The sequence below is a fragment of the Miscanthus floridulus genome, chromosome 2, assembly GCF_019320115.1.
Source record: "Miscanthus floridulus cultivar M001 chromosome 2, ASM1932011v1, whole genome shotgun sequence".
Taxonomy (NCBI): domain Eukaryota; kingdom Viridiplantae; phylum Streptophyta; class Magnoliopsida; order Poales; family Poaceae; genus Miscanthus; species Miscanthus floridulus.
Window position 1 is genome coordinate 51,752,266 of NC_089581.1, and position 21,881 is coordinate 51,774,146.

General features: G+C 38.4%; 1 long non-coding RNA gene and 1 pseudogene across 1 annotated transcript; one reads left to right on the forward strand and one right to left on the reverse strand.

The window, feature by feature from the left end:
- Positions 1 to 1,240: 1,240 nt before the first annotated feature.
- Positions 1,241 to 20,085, reverse strand: LOC136523901 (ABC transporter G family member 50-like; annotated as a pseudogene).
- On the forward strand, positions 12,338 to 14,569 carry LOC136523910 (uncharacterized). The gene is made up of 3 exons (XR_010776169.1): positions 12,338 to 13,527; positions 13,622 to 13,893; positions 14,159 to 14,569. It is a non-coding gene; the product is annotated as an uncharacterized lncRNA (long non-coding RNA).
- Positions 20,086 to 21,881: the final 1,796 nt, after the last annotated feature.

Sequence of the window (21,881 nt, forward strand, 5' to 3'; positions counted from 1 at the left end):
ACCGGAGTAGGGGCTGGCGGAGGATCGCAGCGCAGCCACGGCTAGGTCCTAGGGGTACCGCCGGTAAATCCCGCTTTCCTTATCCTTTAACCTCTGTTATTGAGCTGTTGATACTTGTGTGCGAGCCATAAATTTATGCATCTAGGATCCGTCAAATGCGTGAGTTTTCCTCTTTCCTCTAGGATATTCCTCTCTCCCCCTTTGCATCTGGCGAGTAGCAGAACGCAGTCTGCGCGCGTCGTAGTGTGGTTAGGGAGTTCCTCGTGCAGGAACTTGTCGCTGTAATCGGGGTCTCCAGGAGACCAAGGTGGCTGGAATGTCGCAAAGCATGATCTATGACTTAATGGGAGTAGGATTTGACTACTTCGCTCTCCCGGCCGTGGAGGCCCGTGGTGGCATCTTGGTGGCGTGGCGTCGCTCTGACTGGGTAGGGACTGACTCGTCTTGCTCGGAGTTCTCTGTCACTCTGAAACTGTCGTCTCGTAGTGCCCAGGATCAGTGGTGGTGGGTGGCTAACAGTGGTTTATGGCACCTCTGTTGAGGCCGGCAAGCAGGCGTTCTTGGACGAAATCCACGAACTCCATTCCTTGCTCTCTGGACCTTGCGTAATTTGTGGTGATTTTAACATGATCTACAAGGCGGAGGATAAAAACAATTCACGTCTCAACCTGCGAGTGATGTGTTGTTTCTGCCGCCTTCTCGACGACACTGCCTTAACCGAGCTTCACCTCCAGGGCAAGTTCACATGGAGCAAAGAACGTTTGCATCCGACATTGGAGTGTATTGATCGTGCTTTCGCCTCCGTCGAGTGGCTGGAATACTTCTCCACCCATCACCTATGCTGCTTGTGCGTCGGATTGCTCCGACCATGCGCCGCTCCTCTTGTCACTGTCCACCGTGCAATGACCAAATTTATAGTTAAGAACATTAATATTTAGGACACCGAACAGGTAGAATTTGAAAATATATTTCATGATAACTCAAATAATACTTTTTTGGTGTCATAAACATTAGTACTTTTTTGTATAAATTTGGTCAAACTTGAAATAGTTTGACTTACGACAAACCTAAAACATAACTTATTTTAGGATGGAGGGAGTATTATCAATGCAAATTTAGGTGGGATACTCCCACTGCTTGCGGTGACCACTAAAAAAAAGAGTAACACAAAATATAACTTGCTTTTTTATCAGTGGAATCATTTCTTCACAAGTTCTGCTCCTTAATTAATAAGGAAAAATTCATATCTGAACACTTTTCACATGCATACAGTTTCATATATGTCGCCACTAGTTTCAGAACATATGTTTACCTCTTTTGGAAGTTTAATTTTTCAACTGATAGAGAGTAAAGAGTAACAAACACAATAGGGAATGCAGTGATAACAACCGCTACTACGCCCATCCTGTCCTGATGAAATCCAAAATAGTCATTCAAGAAAACATCAACAGTTTTTGTTTCTCCAAAGGCTTTGATCTCCTTGTCTACGTTTCCATACTGGGAGGTCAACATGGAATTGAGTACCCAAGATGTAGGGACAAGGTAATACATCCACATCCACCACTTTGGAATTTGCTGAAAAGAAAAGTTGAACTGAATATGAATTCCTTCCTTCAAATAAAACGTAGAGCAGGAAACACTTGGTTCAGCAAAATCCTATTTTCCTTTACAAATAAAGTGATCATATATTTTCTAATGCATGATATTTAGGGCTAGTTTTATTCACCGTCTGAAATGGTTGACACTCAAAATAGCTTGAAACAGGGATTTTGTTCTCATCGGATAATCCGGTGTAAAGAGGAAATTGATCTGGTGGCCAAAGAAGATGTATCCAATGATTTTAGAGAAGAACAAGAAAAGAAAAATCAAGCTTCAGTGGATGATCTGACACTTGATAAATGTGTCTGTTGCAATCAAATCATAAGTGATGGTGGTTCTAGAGGTGTCCAAGCTGCATTTATAGGGTTACAAATCTAGTGCATAAAGTGGTGAGAGCTGTCTCACTGAGTCACCAGGTGCAGTGGTGAGAGCTGTCTCACTGAGTCACCAGGTCACGGGTTCGAAGCAGCCTCTCCGCAGATTTTGCGGGGGGAAGGCTTGCCTCGGTTTTTCCCTTCCCCAGACCCCACTCATGTGGGAGCCTCTGGCACTGGGTCTGCCCCTTTAAATCTAGTGCATAAAGTTTTAGACCATCGGATCAATTGTCTGGTCATTGACGCTATGCATTGCGAGCTACATGCCCATGGTGTTTCTTGCACTATTTGCATGTAGATTGTGCATTGGTCTACCATACACTAAGGTGTGGTCCATGATAGATCATACCTCGTGGACCAAGGGTCCATACTCCATAGGCCAAGCCAGGTGAACCAGAATCCAACACATGTCCAGTCTAGGCTGGTCTGGATTCGAGTCCAAGCTTTGGTCCCATCTAGATCAGACCACCTTGAACCTGTTAACTATTGACTCTTGACAAGTGGGGCCTCACCTATCAGTGACCTTGGCTCCCTATGGCGTCATTCTGATGTCAGCATGCCTATAGGCTGCCACATGTCACCCATATGATTCTACAGACTAAACTTAGTTAAATGATTTTATGGAAATATGATTTAATCTTCAGAAATTCATACCTAATTCATTTTTAACTAAAAAATGAAACTTGTACCAAAAGTCTCCTAAAAATGACCCCTACACAATGAATCTATGTTTGTGTGATTTTGGATCTTGTGATTTTCTTGATAATTGATTCTTTGTGTACTCTTTGCTGCAACTTATAGCTACTTTTACCGAGTTTCATACCAATAGCACCAGAGGAGTTCTCAGAGGAGGACGCTGCTGATTTGGAGTAAACAGAGGACCCGAGTGATGATCTTTTTGACAATAGAGGTGTCATATCCCACCCACCTATACAACCGATTTAGGCATGCTACTAGATATGCTAGCGCTTCACTGTATATTGTTTCTACTAGTATGATTGTTTTGATTGAGCCTCGCCTTGTTATCACTTATTACCCTGGTTAACCTGTTGTTAGGGATAGGCTCTAGGCTTTAATTATTGCATTTTTTGACACTACTCTAACTTATCATGAACCTATTGTGGATGTGTGGAATGGTTGATTAGTATGGAATCACTTGGGAGATGATATTAGGAGTGTCGGGTGAGTGGTGAGTGGTGACTATGACTTGGCAGATAGTTGGCAAAGTTTGAAGGACTCTATTGTGTTGGGAAGGTGTGACCTATGCACCCTTTAAGGGTACTTGTGGTGGGTATAACTTAAGGTTCCACTATAATGTGGCCGCGTGTGGACCAATTTTATACAGGATTGGAGGTGTGAGTGGTAATGGAAGATGGATTTCCATTTCGAGGAGAGGTCTTTCATTGGTCGTTAAGGACTGAGTTGGGGTAACTATGTCCACAGGACTATCTCATACACGCCACATGCCCTGTTATGGGTGGGGCTCGATTCAAGATTAGTGAGCAGATAGAACCACCACTGTTGGAGTTAGGAGATGACATTGGAGGACCAAAGTAGAGGCTTTGGTTGCCCCTAGACCTGTAGGTGCTCCATTGGGGCCAGGAAAACAGAGGATGCAGTTCAAAACCTCGAGAGTGCTAGTTGTGTCTGAGCCTTTGAGGTTATCTAAGATCGAGGATGTGGTTCTATGTAGGCTAGTTTCCAACTATTGTTCAGCCTAGGTTGTGGCCTCTGTTGACGATAGCAATCATGTGGGTACATGTGTATAACCTCTGCATTAGTTTGTAAACCATTACATAAGGACATGTCTGCAATCATGGACAGCCCTTGTGTTATTTCTATGCTAGCTAGGAGAATAGCTGTTTTTCTTCCTTTGGTCAATTAAAGTCTGGTATGAGGCCGTTGTGATGACGAAGGGGGGCATCTATCCTCATTGACTAGAGAATGCAGAGAGAATGAGTTATCGATTCGGAATTGGATGGAATTAAAGGCTATGGACTCGATGGGTTAGACTCGTGCTAGGTTTCAGTGGGTGGAATACTTGGGAACTATATATATATTTATATTTTAATTTTACCTTACCCACTACTTAGGATACAAGCTCTAGAGCCAAAATTAGGATTATACCTTGTATACCACTTTAAAACAAAGCTATAGCACAATGGGGTGGGATTTTTGCTAGTACAATCATATTGAAAGATTTGGTTTCAAGAGAGGAGTACTGAAAACCATTGACTTTTGTTTTGTACATAATCACTATATTTAATCCAACTCTTATTATTCTAATATATCCATAAATGCAATTGAATTACAATATTCTGAATGTACATTTCTAGAAATGTATGCATAAGATTAGACGTGTTCAGAATGGGGGTAGTAGGATAGGAGAATTTGCACTAATTATCCTGCCCTAACAAGATGACTAGAGGGAGTAATTTCTCTACAACAGTAGAAGACCATGCAAGTTAGAGATAGTGTTCTGTGTTCATATGTCTTAGACATTCCCCCTAAATAGAATCGTTAGCATCATAATAAACTTTATGTGAGAACATAGTTGCCAAACTTGCCCTTCTTTCAACATATTTCCCTAAACGACTAATTGAAAATATAAGATATATTATAACATTTGTAATACGAACAAGAGATCCAAACTTACAGTTGCGGGTAAAATAAATCCTGAGAATAGTGCCTGCATTGTATTGAAAAATGTTCCCAGTATGGTCGCAACTTGAACATTTGGGGTTATTGAAACAAGCAGCAATCCAACATAAATATAAGAAAGAACTGAGCAGAAGGTGGTGTAGAAGAACCGTATGAGTTTGTATGCTGTCCAATAATAGCCAATTGTTGGGTAGATGATGAATGTATAGAGTAGCACTTGGATAAATACATAAGGGATCTCTATGGCAGCCTATAGAAGGTGTAGAAATTCTAATTAGCTATTTAAATTAGAATTTTTATGTTGCAAACTTGAGATCAGAGTCTGACCTGTGCAAATGAGTATGACCAGGAAGAGTACATTCCGGCAAATTTCTCACGGTACATTATAATGCGCTCTGTTGTACTGAATGATATAATTGACATATCACTGTAAACACCAAGTTGTATGACCCCCATATACATTGAACCAAGAACATTGAATAGATCCTGCTCATTGTTTCTTGGAAGGAACAAGAAAAACATAGCGATTAGCCTATTGAATCTGCTACATATATACCTGTACTGATTTATTATGATCTAGTAAATCATTCTCAACTTCTGTATAGTGTTGTACATGAGGAAACTGTGGAGGTCACCAGTAGTAAGTGAAAAACAGAAGTGGTGAGTTAACTTACAACAGCTTTGCATGTCTCCAGTACAATACTCCCAAGATCAACGCTATCAGTATTGTGATCACCATACGGTTCAAATTGTATTGAGGGCTTCTCCAGTAAATTATGTTCTGTTTCCATAAGCAAGCTTTGAATTGTCCCCATCCATTTTGCCGAAAACAATTGGACAAACACAAGTTTTCTGAATTTGGTAGTGGAGTACTTAGTTGCTTAACAAGCTCTTGCCTCTCCCTACAAAAACAAAATAAACTTATTTATAACTTTGTAAGTTCAATGGAAATACTTTGTTGATATACTTTTTTCAGTATATGAATCTCGCTTATTTAAGGCATATATGTTTTTCCCTGTGGATCATCAAATACTGAATAGAATGACCATATGTCCATATGTACCTATGCAATAATGATTCTTGGTAGGTACTTGCGAAGTCCATATTGGATTGAGCCTCCATGGATGTTGATGTTACCTCCATCATCCAAGTAGCAGGGTTGCTATTTCTCTCTATTTTTGGGACTCCAGAAATTTTCTGTCGAGACAAAGAGGCAATAATGCACCCTATTAGTTCCTTGTTGGACCAGGAACCGAGCCTTGCTCAGTTGGTGGATCCACAGTGCATACCCCACCACCCAGTTTAATGCCTCTTGAACTTGAATTTGGAAGCGTATTTTTGTAATAATACGATTTTACCAAATTCCTCATAATATTATGATGTACTATATCTGGATTGTTGCAGTGAGGACACAAACGCAGATATGACGTCTAGTCATCCTACGGTTTCCCCCAAAACACTAGGACAGTACCACATTCTACATATACATTTGCCATGGAAAATATCAGTGCTATTTTTGTTACTACATATAAATGCTGGACAGATATATACCATTTACTCATCAATTTTTAAATGCAAAATGCAAGGCTGAAAGCAGGATATACATATGTTGTTCACGTGAGCTGTGAACCATGTTACATAACAGGTAAAAACATCTTCAAACACAATGTTACTTGAGTATATAGGACTACCAACTGTGTGAAAAGAAAATCCACTGGAAACTGGCATTGTCTGATTACTAGCTGCTGTCCTCATAACCACTTATAAAAATCATTTTCTTGGAGTCAGATATCATCAAGAATTTAAGTCCCACAAGAAAGTTTTAATATGATTTGAATTCAAAAGAAAAGGATAAAACAAAGAACATAAAAATAGATACACTACACCATCAAGATTGAAGAATACTGACCTCAAAATACTCAATCACTTTGCAAGATTGCTCTCCTATGGGTCCATTGTAGATTATATTTCCGCCATTTTTCATTAATATAAGCTGCACGAAATAATACTCGATTCAATGAAGACAAATTTCTTGTAGCTGTCATGTTACCCAAATTTTTTTTCCAGTAGTACTAGAAGGATCTATTTCCTTTTTGGTTACTTGAAAGAAGAAATTGAAAATAAGTTATTCTAAGCATTTTTCTTTACATGCATATGAAACAAAGCAAGGAGACTAACAAGTTGAAAAACTATTTTATATATACCAGTTACATTTTCTCTACGTGGGAGGAAAACAGAAATCGTGTCAGTATAAACAGAAAATTAATAGTTTTTTTGGCTGATAGGAAAAGATGCTTGTTGACCACTTTAGCTTGAGTGCTGCCTCTCTGCTCAGGCTACATACAAAAGCACTGCCTCTTAAGCATTTTCAGTGCTTTAGCGAGTTGGTTAGGCAGATAACCAGATGCCTAATAGCATATGCAGCCAATTAACTATTCCAGGACCTTATATATGTAAGAGCATCTCCAAGAGTATCCTATTTTTTCCTCCCAAAAACATGTAGTTTTGCAACTCCTAAAAAGGTATTGGGAGGAAAAAAGAAGGTCATCTCCAATAATCCACTCCTATAATATAGAAGACAATTTTACATCAGGAATCATATACTATTTCTAAATTATCGTAACCACTTTTATATATTCTTTCTCTCTCATACATTTGCATCAGGAACCCTTTCCTACTCTTTATTCTTTCTCACACCCTTCCACCTTTAGATTGACCGATCGATACGCACGGGAAAACACAAAGTTACGCGCAACGGGGGAGAATTTCCCGAGTGCATAAATTTTAGAAGCATGGATTAGGAGTTGTTGGAGAGGGTTTTTTTTCTCATCTTGTTAAAAGCTAAGGATTGGGAAGTGAAATAGGGTACTCTTGGAGATGCTCTAAACAAAAACTATTCCAGGACTCAACTGCCTATTTTCCAGCACTTTAGACACGTCCATCACATACTGTACCGAACACCTTTCACAATGGCAGGTTGAGTTTATGAAAAATTAGTATAGCAAGATAAGCACATAATGATGGTTTAAATAAATAACGATATGATTACAAGCAATAAATATACTAGGAACAAGTACAACAAAATCCCAAATAACTCCAAATCTAGCGGTATGTATATACTCCCTCCATCCCGAAAAACATTTTTTGTACTTGTATATATTGTTTCATATGTTTCTAATTCAAAATGAATTATTTACAAAAAAATAGAGTGTAAACCAGTTTTGTATTATTTTCAAAAAATACAAAAACACCTTGCTAGATGGCCAAATTTGACTAGTATTTTTAATTGGGTGGTACAAGATTTATGCTTTTGAGTTCATGTTCCAAAACAAACTCGTGCAATGGTTGGATGGCCAAAAATGGACTTCTCCCTATTTGGTATTCATAATATAAGATAACATTAGGGGACCTTCATACCGTGCTTACCATATTTGGAAACATTGGTTTGAAAAAATAGACACTTGTCTTAAAGACTCATGATTTCTTTTTCACAAACTAATTTCTTTGTACTGGATTGATGTAAATTATTGAAATTTTTGCAATATATTGCAGAAACTTAAATACCTCATCAAAAGCCTCAAAAATTTCAGTGCTAGGCTGATGAATTGTACATACTACTGTCCTTCCTGTTTCGGAAATATTTTTTACTGCACGTATAACAATTGCAGCTGATCTAGCATCTAGTCCTGTAGTTGGTTCATCCATTAGTATGACAGAAGGGTTTGAAACAAGCTCAACTGCAACTGTTAGCCTTTTTCGCTGCTCCAAGGACAATCCATCCATTCCTGGCCTCCCAACTAAAGTATCTTTTATTTCATCTAACTCAACAGTTTTTAGGACTTCATCCACAAATTCCTGTGTGTGAACAAGAAAAATATCCATTCAGTGATATGATTACCAAATTTCATTATTTATTAAAAAAAGATTAATATGTCATGTGAGGTTCCAGAGGACTTACAAATCTAGTTTTTTCATTAACCTTCGAAGGCAGACGGAGCCAAGCTGAATAAGTTACTGACTCTTCAACTGTAAGCTGTGGAGAATGTATGTCAACTTGCTCGCAATAACCCAAGATTCTGACAAATGTTTCTTGCACCTTGGGATATCCACCTATTCTTATGTCTCCTTCAATATATCCTCCGGTTTTCCTTCCTGCCAATACATCTAGTAGAGTTGTCTTTCCAGCTCCGCTGACACCCATCAATGCAGAAAGAACACCAGGACGAAATGCACCAGTTACATTATTAAGTAGTTGAAGTCTTCTTGTTGTGCAACCTTGTTTTAGCATTTCCTGCAACATGGGTACAATTCTTAGGTAGCCACACTTCAAAGAAAAGCAGGCAAGCACTACGAAAGCATTAAAAAAATTCGAAATGGGGCTTTTCAAATTACCGGTGGTGTATCAACATAGTAGTTCAGATTGCAGAACGTAAGTGCAAGTTGCATAGTTGGCATAGCCATCTTTGCTGCAAGAAGATAAATATGTAGGACATTGCATATTTGCATGGATTCTGCTTTTGAAAGATAACTATACTACCTTCATCTATCTATTATATTAGGAAGCTTATGTAGATTTTATATGTTGTTTTATGGTACCTTAAAAATATCAACATAATCATTTTACTAGGGTATACCCTACTATATCATCGCGAAGTGAGGACAGGTAGGAGGTTGTGGTTGATGGGCCGGGATTACCTTTTTGAGGCACATTTGCATGATCATCAGATTCTTTTTTGATATTGGTATCTTCTTCCTGTCCATTAGTGGAACACTTTCTAGGCATGTTGCCATGATATGCTTGAAATTGTATAGCTGAAACGATAGCAGCATGGTTTGTTTCTAAAGTAAATAATAATTTATGGCATGCTATGCATTTTTATTAGTGAACTTACGTTTTCTGTAAGCTAATGCTAGTCCAAAAGCTATGTAAAAGAAAATGGTGTATCCAAGCAGGACTCCAACAGATATCCAGTAAAAATCTCGGCTATAGTCGAGGCCATGGTTAGTCAAGATTTGGTTCCCTATCGTCTTGTTTTGCATAGTTTCCTGAAAAAATTACAAGTGCTGGTGAGAAAGTTGAATGTTTGATAAGTCAATTATTGGTCACAAAATTTCACCTTTTGCCATCTTGGTGCAAGGAATTCATTGATCGCTATGCTGATTTGTGCATAGGACAATGGAGAAACCCAAAATCCCCAGCTTAACCATCCTGGCATAGAGGCTGGAACATAACAGTAGCATATAACAAGTTTTAATGGGTGTATATGTTCTAAATGTGCTTTCTATTATGATAGTTGTCTTACGTTTGGGAAGAATGTAAGCCTCCAAACAATTGTAAGAGTGCTACGGACATGAAATGGTAGAGAAAAGACAAAATATGTGTTTGAGCATGAGAAGCAATAAATCGGTATAATGATGTTACTGATTGATGGAGAAGACAAAGTATCAGAAATTGGTAGAATAACCTGGTAGTCATTTGAAAGAAAGACTCCCCTGATTAGTCAGACTCATATAATTGGTTCTCAACAATGTATAAATTTGAGAGTTTTTTACAACATTTACCTGGAAGCTGTCCATGTGTAACCAATACCATAATAAGTGATGCATATCCATACAAGTGAGTCTGATAGGGAGAAAGGAACCTTTAGGATTGAAGCGGGTATTGCATATGCCCATGAAGGATAGAAATAATATCTTCTTTGTTTATAGAAACTTGGTAGTCTCGCAAGTTGCATGCTTATCTCTGGTATGCCATTTAGCATAATGATTAAAATGGAATAAAACAATGCTCCCATGTAGTAATTTGCATGAGTCAAATCTGTTGTCATATGAGTCCGGTAGAATACAGACATTGTAATGACTGCAACAATGGAAAGCTGAATAAAGGAGTAAATATTAGATTCAATATGAATGTATTAGTACAAAAAATAGTGATTATCATATTTTGTAAGAATTAAGTTCAATGGCTATACAACCTGCATAGTTTTGAAGGCATAAAAAGGTAAATTCCTTTTAATCAAAAGTGTTTCCCTTGCTCCACAAGCTTTGAATAGTTCCAGTGTTGATAGTGAATAGTTATTGAAAGATAAAGATTCCTTTCCCAACTTGATTTTCTGAGCTACAGAAGGATTTTCTAATTTTGTCAGTTTCTGATATTTCTTAAACATGCTTGACAACTGATGAGGAGAAACATATCTGTAAGACTCATCTGTACCGGACCAGTACTTCCTTTGGTCCTTTTTGTGCAATACCTAGTGATCCAAGTCAGAAAAAGTAGATCATTGAACTTGTGAAGTATATTTTTTTTTTTCTTTTGCAACTGTTTTAGCAGTATACAGCTAATTACCTCTTGCAGAAAGTCAGCCATCCCTTTTCTCTCTGGACATCTGAAACCTGATTCCTCAAAAAAAATGTGAGCTTCGTTTCGAGGGCCATGGTAGATAATCTTTCCTTCTGCCATTAGGATCAGGTCATCAAATAGATCAAATATCTCAGATGTTGGTTGAAGAAGTGAAATAAGCATGGTGCATTCATTGATGTTGGCCAATTGTTGAAAGCACTTAATTATTCGGAAAGTAGTAGAGCTATCCAAACCATTGGATATTTCATCCATGAAAAATGCTTTTGCTGGTCCAATAATCATCTCCGCTGTTGCATGTTGGTGAAAGAATATTTAGTGATCATTATAATATATGTTTGCTAACCATATTTTCATTTCTCTCTTTTTTTTTTTGGAAAAGGCCAACCATATTGCTCTAATATACCTGTTGTTAGTCTTCTCTTCTCACCCCCTGATATGCCTCTTCTCATTGCATCCCCAACCATGGTGTCTGCACATATGTCTAGCCCCATGATCTACCAAAAAAATTGCTTTGTGGTAAGCCTATAATTTCCTTTGTCTAGGATTGCTTTCTTTCAGGTACTGTGTATACCTTCAAAATATTGTCTGTATGTAGCCTTTTCTCTGAAGCTCCAATTGATGTTGCCTACATAAGGCACTTTACCTTTTATTTTTCATATAGATATTTAATTTACAGAGCTGAAGTATCAATTAGGGCTCGTTTTAATCATAATTAAATAGGTAAGAACAAGAAACTATTCTTTTGATCCACATTGCAGTGTTTCATTCTTTCAAGACATGACTATGCATTATTGGTAAAACAAATAAACTAATGTCAACCTGTTTATAAAATGGGATTAAAATTTTACCTTCATGTGTTGATCTATATCATTGCCAGGTATTATCCCGGTCATCTTCTCCCTTTTGTTGACTTCATCAAGTATTTCTTTGGACAAATAAAAACACAATATTGTTATTACATTGGAATGAACTAACTTTTTTTGTGATTATGACGTATTAAAATTTGTGAAAAGGGGATTACCATCTCTACTCCCCACACATTGGCACCGTGCAGAGAAGTCTAAAGTTTCCCTTACTGTCATCTGAGGTATGTGCAGATCATATTGGCTAATATAAGCAGCAGTTTTCTCAGGTACAAATTCATCAAGTCCATAACCATTGTAAGAAATACCTCCTGTGACCTGTTGAAGGTTTCCATCTTGGCATTCAGATTGATTACACGTGGAATAATTTATCTTTCTAACCTTTGTTTTGCGAGTAAATATTGATGAAGCAGTGCATTGTGAAAATGCCTGTTGAATACTATCAATGATGAAATACAAACATGTAAGATGCATACATTTCTACCATGGACTATATTGGTTGTATGCATATTTAAGCATGATGTGAATCCTTTCATTATATAATTTATAGTTGTTTTATGATCTTCATGATGAATAATGTATACAATGCTTTGTAGATGTTTGATGAGATTTTGTACATTTTTCTCATGTGTGTATGCATATTTGTATGTGCTATCAAAAAGCATTTTGTTCTTAAAGCGAAGAAAAGAAATAAGCAAATTGCATGTGCTTGTATAATATGAGCTCATACATATGAGCATGTATATATTCACGTGTGCTAGGTGTATGATGATATGCTAAATACTCATTCGGCTCCAAATTATAAGATGTGTTGGGTTTTTTTAGATACATACCTTTTGCTATGAACTTAGATATACATTATGTTTAGATACATACCTTGTACACTATGCACTTAGAAAACATATTTCATAATCAATTTAATGATTCTTATTTAGTATCATAAATGTAAGTACCTTTTTTGTTCAGGTTGATAGGATAGATAGACGTACTATGCAGTGTTTTCCTAAACGCTATTATTCAAGCTAAACAGTCCATTAAACAGGCTAAATAGCCAATTAAACATGGTAAATGGATGATTAAACGGAAACGACGTATCATAGTGTAGCGTTTACACGGTATTGTTTAAACGAGCTAAATGACTATTTAGGTGAACAGTGCAAATATGTTGCTAATGTGGTTATATAGTGCTACTTGATGAGATTAACATTGCATATGCATTAGGATCAAGTGGCGTAGTGAGAATTAAGTGAAACCTTCGCAAAAATACTAAGTCAGTGCTAAAGGTATAGGTCATCTCGGGGAGACCTATTAGAGCTAGCCATTTGAAAAGGTCTGAGAAAATGAGCTCGGTGGGGGCTATTTTTAACCCGAAGCTCTCCAGGTTAGATCACTGCCCAGCCTCTGTTTTTTTTAGCATGGCAACCTTCACTTCCGGTGGCACCAAAGAGCTGACCACTGAAGTTTAGGCACAGTACACAGGTACACGCCAGAAAAAGTTTGAAATTCGGCACCAAAGCTCTCTGGTGACACCACAAGAGCTCCATACCGGAGCGCCCCAATGCAAATGGAGACATGTTTCTGTGCGTGGGGGAGGGGGGCTCTGCCACTCGTCAGATACTTTGGTACTGTGCTGCCGGATAAGTTTGTGACGAGCTGCATCACTGCTAAGGTGTCCCAAACTTGACCGACTTTGCTACTTCTCTCAAAACATAAGAGACAGGAGTTTGGCATCGCTGACCTCATTGGCTCTTTGGATGTTGAAGAGAAGGCGAGAGCTAAGGACGTACGTGGCAAAAAAATTGTTGAGGGAAATTCTAGTGCCCATGTGGTACAGAAAAATCCTCAAAATTCCCTACAAAAAGAAATTCAAGCAAGAGCTCAAACAAAAGAACACGATATCTTTTAATAATAAGAAGGAGAACAAGGAAAAGGAAAATGTGGCAAGCCCAGGCATTATGCTAAGGAGTGCGAGGAGAGCAAGTGGAAGCCCAAAGAAATATGCAAACATGGTTGAAGCTGATAGAGGAACATCGAGGTATGGTCGTAATTTATTGCATACAATTCTTTCAGTTTGTCATTCACCTGATTGGAGGGTTGACCCAGGAGCTAATCAGCCTGTTCGTTTGGCTGTGGCTTGTCGTAAACGATCGTAAATTTTCAGCCGGAACAGTATTTTTCTCTCACACAAACCAGCCAGCAGTACTTCTTCACGAACCAGCAACGATACGAACCAGCCAACCGAACATGCTGAATATTCATTTGTGTGCTGATATTTCTTTGTTTTCTTCTTATCACGCCAGGAGATGTTCCTCCTTGTTGATGGGGACTGGAGCACGTGCGACTGTTCGTGGTGTTGGTACGGTCGATCTGAATCTTATTTCGGGAAAGACCATGCAAGTGAAGAACGTGTAGCATGTCCCCTCAATAAGATGTCCTCTCAATAAGAAAGAATTTAACTAGTGGTTCGTTGATGTGTCGAGAAGGCCATAAACTTATGTTTGAATCTAATAAGAGCATACTTTCTAAGTATGGAACATTTGTGGGTAAAGTCTATGAGAGCGGAGGCTTATTCTACTTGTCCTTAATTGATGCATGTGTTAAGCCTCTGAACAATGTGAGCTGTGATATTGAATTGAATGTTTGACATTCACATTTTTGTCATATAAATTTTGGTTGTATGACTTTCTTAGCTGGTATGAATTTAACTCTAAGATTTGATTTGGTCAAAGGTTCTAAATGCCATGTATGTGTGCAATCGATGAAGTCATGTTTCTTGGTCCTTTGTTGATGTTCCTATTTTGTCTTTTCATATCCTGACTGTTATCTTCATGTTTTTGAAAATTGATCAGTTTTTGGTTTTCGATGAATCTCATTTTTGTTTCTGTTTCCAGCCTAAAAGCCCTAGTTTGATTTTGGATAATTGATGAAACCTAAGTGTACTAACCTTTGGCTCTAAGTGAATATGAGATAGGTTAGTACACACCAAGTGGTGGAGCAAGATAAAGTCCATGATGGTGGTGAGGGACATGTGATGATGATCCTCCAAACTTGGAAAAGAAAAAAGAGAAAAACAAATGGACTTCAAGCAAAGGTATATTTGATAGGGCTATTTTGTTTTGCCACTCAAGACACTAAGGTGGTGTTTGGATCCGGTGACTAAAATTTAGGAGGTGTGTCGGGAGGATGTTGCATGGGGTGTTCGGATACTAATAAAAAAACAAATTACATAATCCGCCAGTACTCCACGAGATGATTTTTTAAGCCTAATTAATCCATCATTAGCAAATGTTATTGTAGCACCATGTTGTCAAATCATGGACTAATTAGGCTTAAAAGATTCATCTCGCATAAATTAGTCGCAAATTATGTAATTAGTTTCGTAATTAGTCTATATTTAATACTCCATGCATGTGTCCAAACATTCAATGGACAGCGACTATAATTTAGGAGGGGCAACCAAATACCACCTAAGTGGGTGTGAGTGGGTTTAGGATAGATAGTCATACTATGAAGAGGGGAGAAATTCTTTGTAAAATACGTTATCAAAGTGCCACTAGATGTTCTAACTCATTACATATGCATTTAAATTCTAGTGAGTGCTAACACCCTTGAAAATGCTTTGAAAAAATGCTAACACACATGCACAATGATGATACACTTTGTGGTTAGCACTTGGGAGCAATGGTGAAGAAGTTGGAGATGAGAAATGGTCACTCTGGAGTGACCGGACGTGTCCTATGTTTGACTCGTGGCTCGGTCAGAGGCTCCGGGATGATCGGACTCAAGCTTGAGGCAGTGACCAGACGTGCTGGGAACACTGTTCCTGGGTCCGGTCAGTGTGACGGGGCAACACGTAGACAGTGCAGTGAGGACCGAACTCGGTGGTGTCTCCAGTCATGGTTGACCTAACGTGTCTGGTCACAAAATTGACGCTCTGGAACCTCTCTATTCCGCATCGGACTCCAGGAGGGCGCGAGTCCGGTCGTCTTGCATCGCGTCCGATTGTGGTTGGCTGAGTGCGCGCGATCAGACGCAGGACTAGCGCGTTCGATATTAACTTAGCCATTGGCGCGTGGCTTAGTAGCCGTTGGGATCGTGCGGCCGAGGTTGAACGCGGTGGACGCGTGGTGCGCATCCAGCGACCTGATGCTTGTACCGGCGGGTCCAGTTGATCCAGCAGTGAGTTTGATCGCCTCGCAGTTTGTCCAGTGAAGGGGTATAATGGCTCTATTTGTTTGGGGCTCTATAAATAGAGTTTGTCCAGCTTGGGCTCACTCTCTTGGCCATTTCTATTGAGAATACAACCTTGTGAGCCTAGTCATTCCTCTCTCACTCATCTTGCTTTATTGATTCATCATTTGGTGAGATTTGAGAGCATCTAAGTGCATTGCATTGAGTGATTGCATCTAGAGGCACTTAGTGATTGTGTTTCGTTACGGATTTCTCTTGTTACTCTTGGTGTTTGCCGACACCTAGATGGCTTGGAGCAGCGAGGATCATTGAGCAGAGGGTGGTGTTTGTCTCTAGCTCCGATCAGTGGATTGTGAGGGGTTCTTGTGCCTTCCCCGTGGGAGATCACGAAAGGCAACTCTAGTGGATTGCGCGTGGCTTGTGGATCCTCATCTTGTGTTGGTTGTGCGGCACCCGGTTGCGGGTTAGGCGTATGATGCCTATTAGCGCGTGAGCCTCCAGGTGAGTGAATCGTCACAACGGGGATTAGCTTGCCGGCAAGCAAGTGAACCTCAGAGAAAAAAATCTTTATGTTATCTTGTCTCCGTGGATTTCATTGGTATTGATTGATTGATCATCTATTGTCTCTTGCCACGATGGTATAATCACCCTACCACTCTCTCTTGTATTTACTTTCATAGTTATCTTGTGTAGAGCTTGTGGTAGCCTTGCTAGTTGAGTAGCTTAGTTTAATAAGTTGTAATTAGCTTTCTTGCTAGCTCTCTAGTGTAGCTTAGTAGAGACATAGCCTTTGTATGCCATAGTGATCATAGCAACTAGAATTGTAGATAGGTGGCTTGTCTTTTGATTAGAGCTAGAGCAAAACGCATTATCACCTTTTAGTTGTCTAACCGGTTGCTCTAGTGGTTTGTAGAATTTCAAAATAAGCTATTCACCTCTCTCTAGCTATTTAGGACCTTTCACAGCCTTTCTAATTTTGATTTAGTTTTTGTAATAAAATGTAAAAGTGGAAATAGGATAGGGTTCATCCTAACAGATCCTGTTCATTTTCATCCCTAAGTGTGATGGCCTTGGTAGATGAATTTGTGTAGATGGAGAATTTTGAAAGGATAGACAAAATTTGTGAGATGATGCAAGTGTTTTCATTCATTTAGTTATGAGTTTTCTGATCTGATGGCTCTGAATTGTGTAAATAAATTGTATTATAAATTGATAGATCAAATGCATTGTAAGCAAACTGAGGGAGCTCAGTTAGTTGGGTTACTCGTAGAAGATCCTGCTCATATTAATTTAATAACATTGTTTTTTTAGTAGTAGACGACGTGCTCGTCCATATCGTAAATTGTGTACACTGTATGAATTGTAGTACGCATTGTACTATTTTCTCTGGCTACCGTAATGGTTTGTAGTTAGCCGGTAGGGATACGCTAGCTGTTAATGGTGTCGGCATACACTTTGCACCAATATCACTTTTTGTACTCCTCAGCAAAAATATCACTTTTTGTACCTTCAGAGATTTATCGAGTTGGCCAGCAAGAGCTCGCAACAATGTGCTTTTTCCACATCCAGGAGGTCCTAATAGAAGAGTCAATCTGCAAGGATATTGAGATAACTTTAGACTACAAGCACTACTGGAAACGCGAATTTCCTTACCGGTGCGGTTACCGTCGGAGTAAACAAAAACACCGTTAGGAAAATTAAAAACCAATTTTCCTAACGGTGCACCGTGGGGGATAGAGTGACATGGAAATAAACAAATGTCTGATGGTGCCCTGTTAGGGAAATTGATTTTGATTTTCCTATCGGTGCTGAACCAATAGGACAATTAAAAATCGTCAAGGATAGGGATACATTAAAATCATGTTGTCATACAAGTTTGTAAATTTTCCTAACCAAGTCTAGAAATTATTACATTTATTATATGATAGTTTAACAAATAATTGCAATAATAACTAAATTTGATCAGAAAATTCTGCAAATTACCATAACAACATATTTTGGGTCCGTAAACATTCTATAAAAATTCAAGCAATTTTAATAAAGTGGGATTATACATCCTTCACAAATAGAAACATCTCTCACTTAGTCATATAACTATGTGCGAGACGTATGTATCCATTTATGAACAATGCGTAGTACAATATTGTTAAATTCATTCAAAATTTTCATGCAATGATTATACACCAAAATCATATTGTCATGCAAGTTTGTAGATTTTCCTAACCAAGTCTAGATATTATTTAATTTATTATATTATAATTTAATAAATAATTACAATAATAACTAAATTTGACCAGAAAATTTGTTTGGCAAGCATATATGCCCAAAATATGATTCCATGTAAATTTTGAGATTTTTCAGACCTTTTTAGGTATTATTAGAATTATTTTATGATTCCAAAATATTCGTGTTTCAAGTAATTTTTCTGTGTGTTATTAGTAAACTGAGAAGATAATGTTAATTACCCTAACAGTTTATGCAATAACCGTAAAAAATCAAAACTGTTAGCGAATTAGGAATTTTCTTGTTGGTTATGTGCACTCACAGGTTAATTAGGAATTTTCTTGTCGGTTATTTAATTTACCTATGTGTTTTCTAGGAACCATCAAGATAATAATAATTTCCCTGTGTGTTTTCTAGAAATCGTCAAGATAATTACCCTGAAGGTTAATGCAATAACCGTCAAAAAAAAAATTGAAACCGTGAGGAAATTTCACTTTTCCAGTAGCGAAGCTATATATACTATGATGAGCATTCCAGATATTTTTATCCTTTAATTTCCAGAAAGAAAAAAGGTGTAACTATTCTTGGTGTTGACATACCTGCAAGGTTTGATGATTCCGCTCACATCTTCTAGGATGTTTATCTTTACTTTATCAGACTTCGACCCAAATAACATGTTGAAACCCTATGGACCAAGAAAGTCTAGTAAGCACGTTTTAATGTCTCTTAAATTTGAGAAGCATGCATGTTGTCTGGGAATATGAAATACTTATTCAGAACAAATTAGTTGCAGTTTCGGTAAGAGCATCTTTAAGAGCACTCAATATTTTCTTTCCCAAAACATGATATTTTTCAACTCCCAAAATAGTATTGGGAGCAATAAATAAGGGCATCTCCAAAAATTTCTAATAATTGACTCTCAAAATATCAAAATTTTGGTCCCACACACAATTTTGTTCGCGGCTGTTTTTCTCTCTCGCGAGATCGGAACAGAAGTCACATCTACGTTGGAGATGCTCTAACCTCAAAAATAGGCTAGGTGTTTCATTTACATAACCAAAGGTTTTGGAAATTAATGAGAAAAAACTAATACAGGGATAGCTTTTGTGATTCTATAGTATTATAATTTCTGCCACATGATTCCTAGCTACCATCGTCTAAAAATGTATTTTCCACAAAGATATAAAGCAGAAGGTTAATGTGTTGGTCAATATTCTTTGATACTAGATCTAATTGGTAAACCAAATGTTTTGCCTTACTGAGTAAGCACCCTTGACGCTGTTCCACAGAGATGGCAGGTGAGTAGCACCACTGGAGTATCTGCTTTCTGCTTCCACGCAAAGTTTCTCATACCTCACCTCTATTGCCGGTGGCTTCACCCCAACCCTACCAAAACGAATCACAATGCAAAAACAGTCATGTAGTGTAGAGCACCACATAGGATAGGAGTACTAGCTGTAGCTAATATAAATAAGTAAACCAGTAATACTGTAGATGGTTATGCTACCGACAGGACACACGAGTAGAAAACTTGCCTTTCAATTCTTTCCTTCTGTCTCTGCAGGAACCAGAGGTTGTCATCAACAAGCAACATGTTGTCCCGTGCTTCTTCGGCAGCTCCATTTGTGTACTCTTCTGCTACCACTTCCAACTCTGTATCGTTGGAGCCTTCTTTGTTTGCAGCCCAAGATGAATTTTCATGCTGGGACGATAGACATGATGTGTGTCTTCCAGGGAATTCCATTTCAACATTGGTCGTCTCTCTCTCTCTCTCCGATTCGAGCCCAAGGATCCTAATCCAAGCATATATATATATACATGGTATCTTCTTCCGAGCGGACCTTGAACTAGCTTTGCATCACATACTTATAATCTGACCACCTGGATTGGGTCCCGACTCTGGGGAGATGCTCATATTTTTGTCAAATTATTTATTCAATTCAATAGTACTACACAATATGGCCGCTGACAGAATTCGCTCAATTAACAGTGGCTTTCATATCAATATCGTTGACTTCGCTTTGTGTATGAGTGCCTACTTTTATTAACTTTCTAAAAGATATATTACAATTGGAAAAAATCTACTTAACCCCCTTAACTATTGGTAGTTGTTTACTTCACCGCCTCACCTATAAAACCAGATATTCTATCTCTCAAAGGCTCAAACTATTAAAATCCGTCTAAATAACCCTCTGAGGCAGTTTTAAAGATGGTTTTGCTAACGTGGCATATTAAAAAGACTATATAACCCCCTAACATATTACGGTAGACTGCATGACCTATCAACTATAAAATATGATATTATAGCCCATAAAGCATCAAGTAATGTTCAAATGACTCACCAAATAGTCCTTAGGGGTTGTTTGACACTGTATCCTGCCACATTGGCCTAAACACACATGCTTTGCATGTAGGCCATTTGTTGTCTCCACCTCCCTACTCTTTCTAGACTGGCCCATCGCCCAACGAGCAGCATGTGAGAGAGGCAGCCGATGGGCCTGTGTGCAAGCATGTGTGCTTATGCCAATGTGGTGGGATACAATGTCCAAACGACCGTACATGACCATCATTTGAACATTATTAGATGCTTTAAGGGTTACAATATAATATTTTATAGTTGAGGGAGTCATGCAGTCAACCCTTGATATGCTAGGGAGTTATATAGACTTTTTAATACGTCACGTCAGTAAAACCGTCTCAGGGGGTTATTTAAACGGTTTTCAATAGTTTGAGGGGTAGAATATCTGATTTTATAGGTGAGAGGGTGAGGTAAACAACCACCAATAGTTGAGAAGGTTAGGTAGACTTTTTTCCTTTTATTTAAAAAAAATAGTATCGATACCACTAGATCCGAACAATAATTGATGATCATTTTCATTGGTTGTAAAGACCCTACTCTGTTCGCTTGATCGTTTCTGTGGCTTATAAGCCGGCTGATGCTGCTTTGTTGTAAGAGAAAAATACTATATCATGACTGATAAGCATGGCTGATACGATCAAGCGAACAGGGTGTGTTCCTTCACTTTGGTTTCTGCCTAGATAGAAACAAAGTACTAACAAATACTCCACCCATTCCAAAATTACAAATCGCTTTGACTTTTTTAGTACATCAATTTTGCTATGCATCTAGATATAATAATATGTCTAAATATATAGCAAAATGGATGAACCAAAAAAGTCAAAGTGATTTATAATTTGGAACGGAGGAAGTACATAGCAGAAGATGCATGGTATCTGTTGATGCAAAAGTGGATCTGCAAACACAAAGGGCTAATACCCGAATCGGTATCCAAGGCGTGCCAGTCGATTTGACCTGTTAATCGACAAGGATGAAGATACGAGCACTTTGGTCCTGACAACAGCGATACGCCCGGAAGTCACGGCCAAGAGGTACTCACGCGGAACTCGAGGATCGCCGAAGGTCGCACTGAAGCGATGCAGCTCGCCGAATCAATGAGAACTCGTAAAGAGAAAATAATGCAAATTGACGAAGTCGCCGAAAAGTAAGTAGATGCAAATAGGAGTAAAAATTGGTTTTGATATTGATTGATATATATATTTACATTGCCCCTCACTCCATATTTATACCCTGATCTAAAGAGATACAAC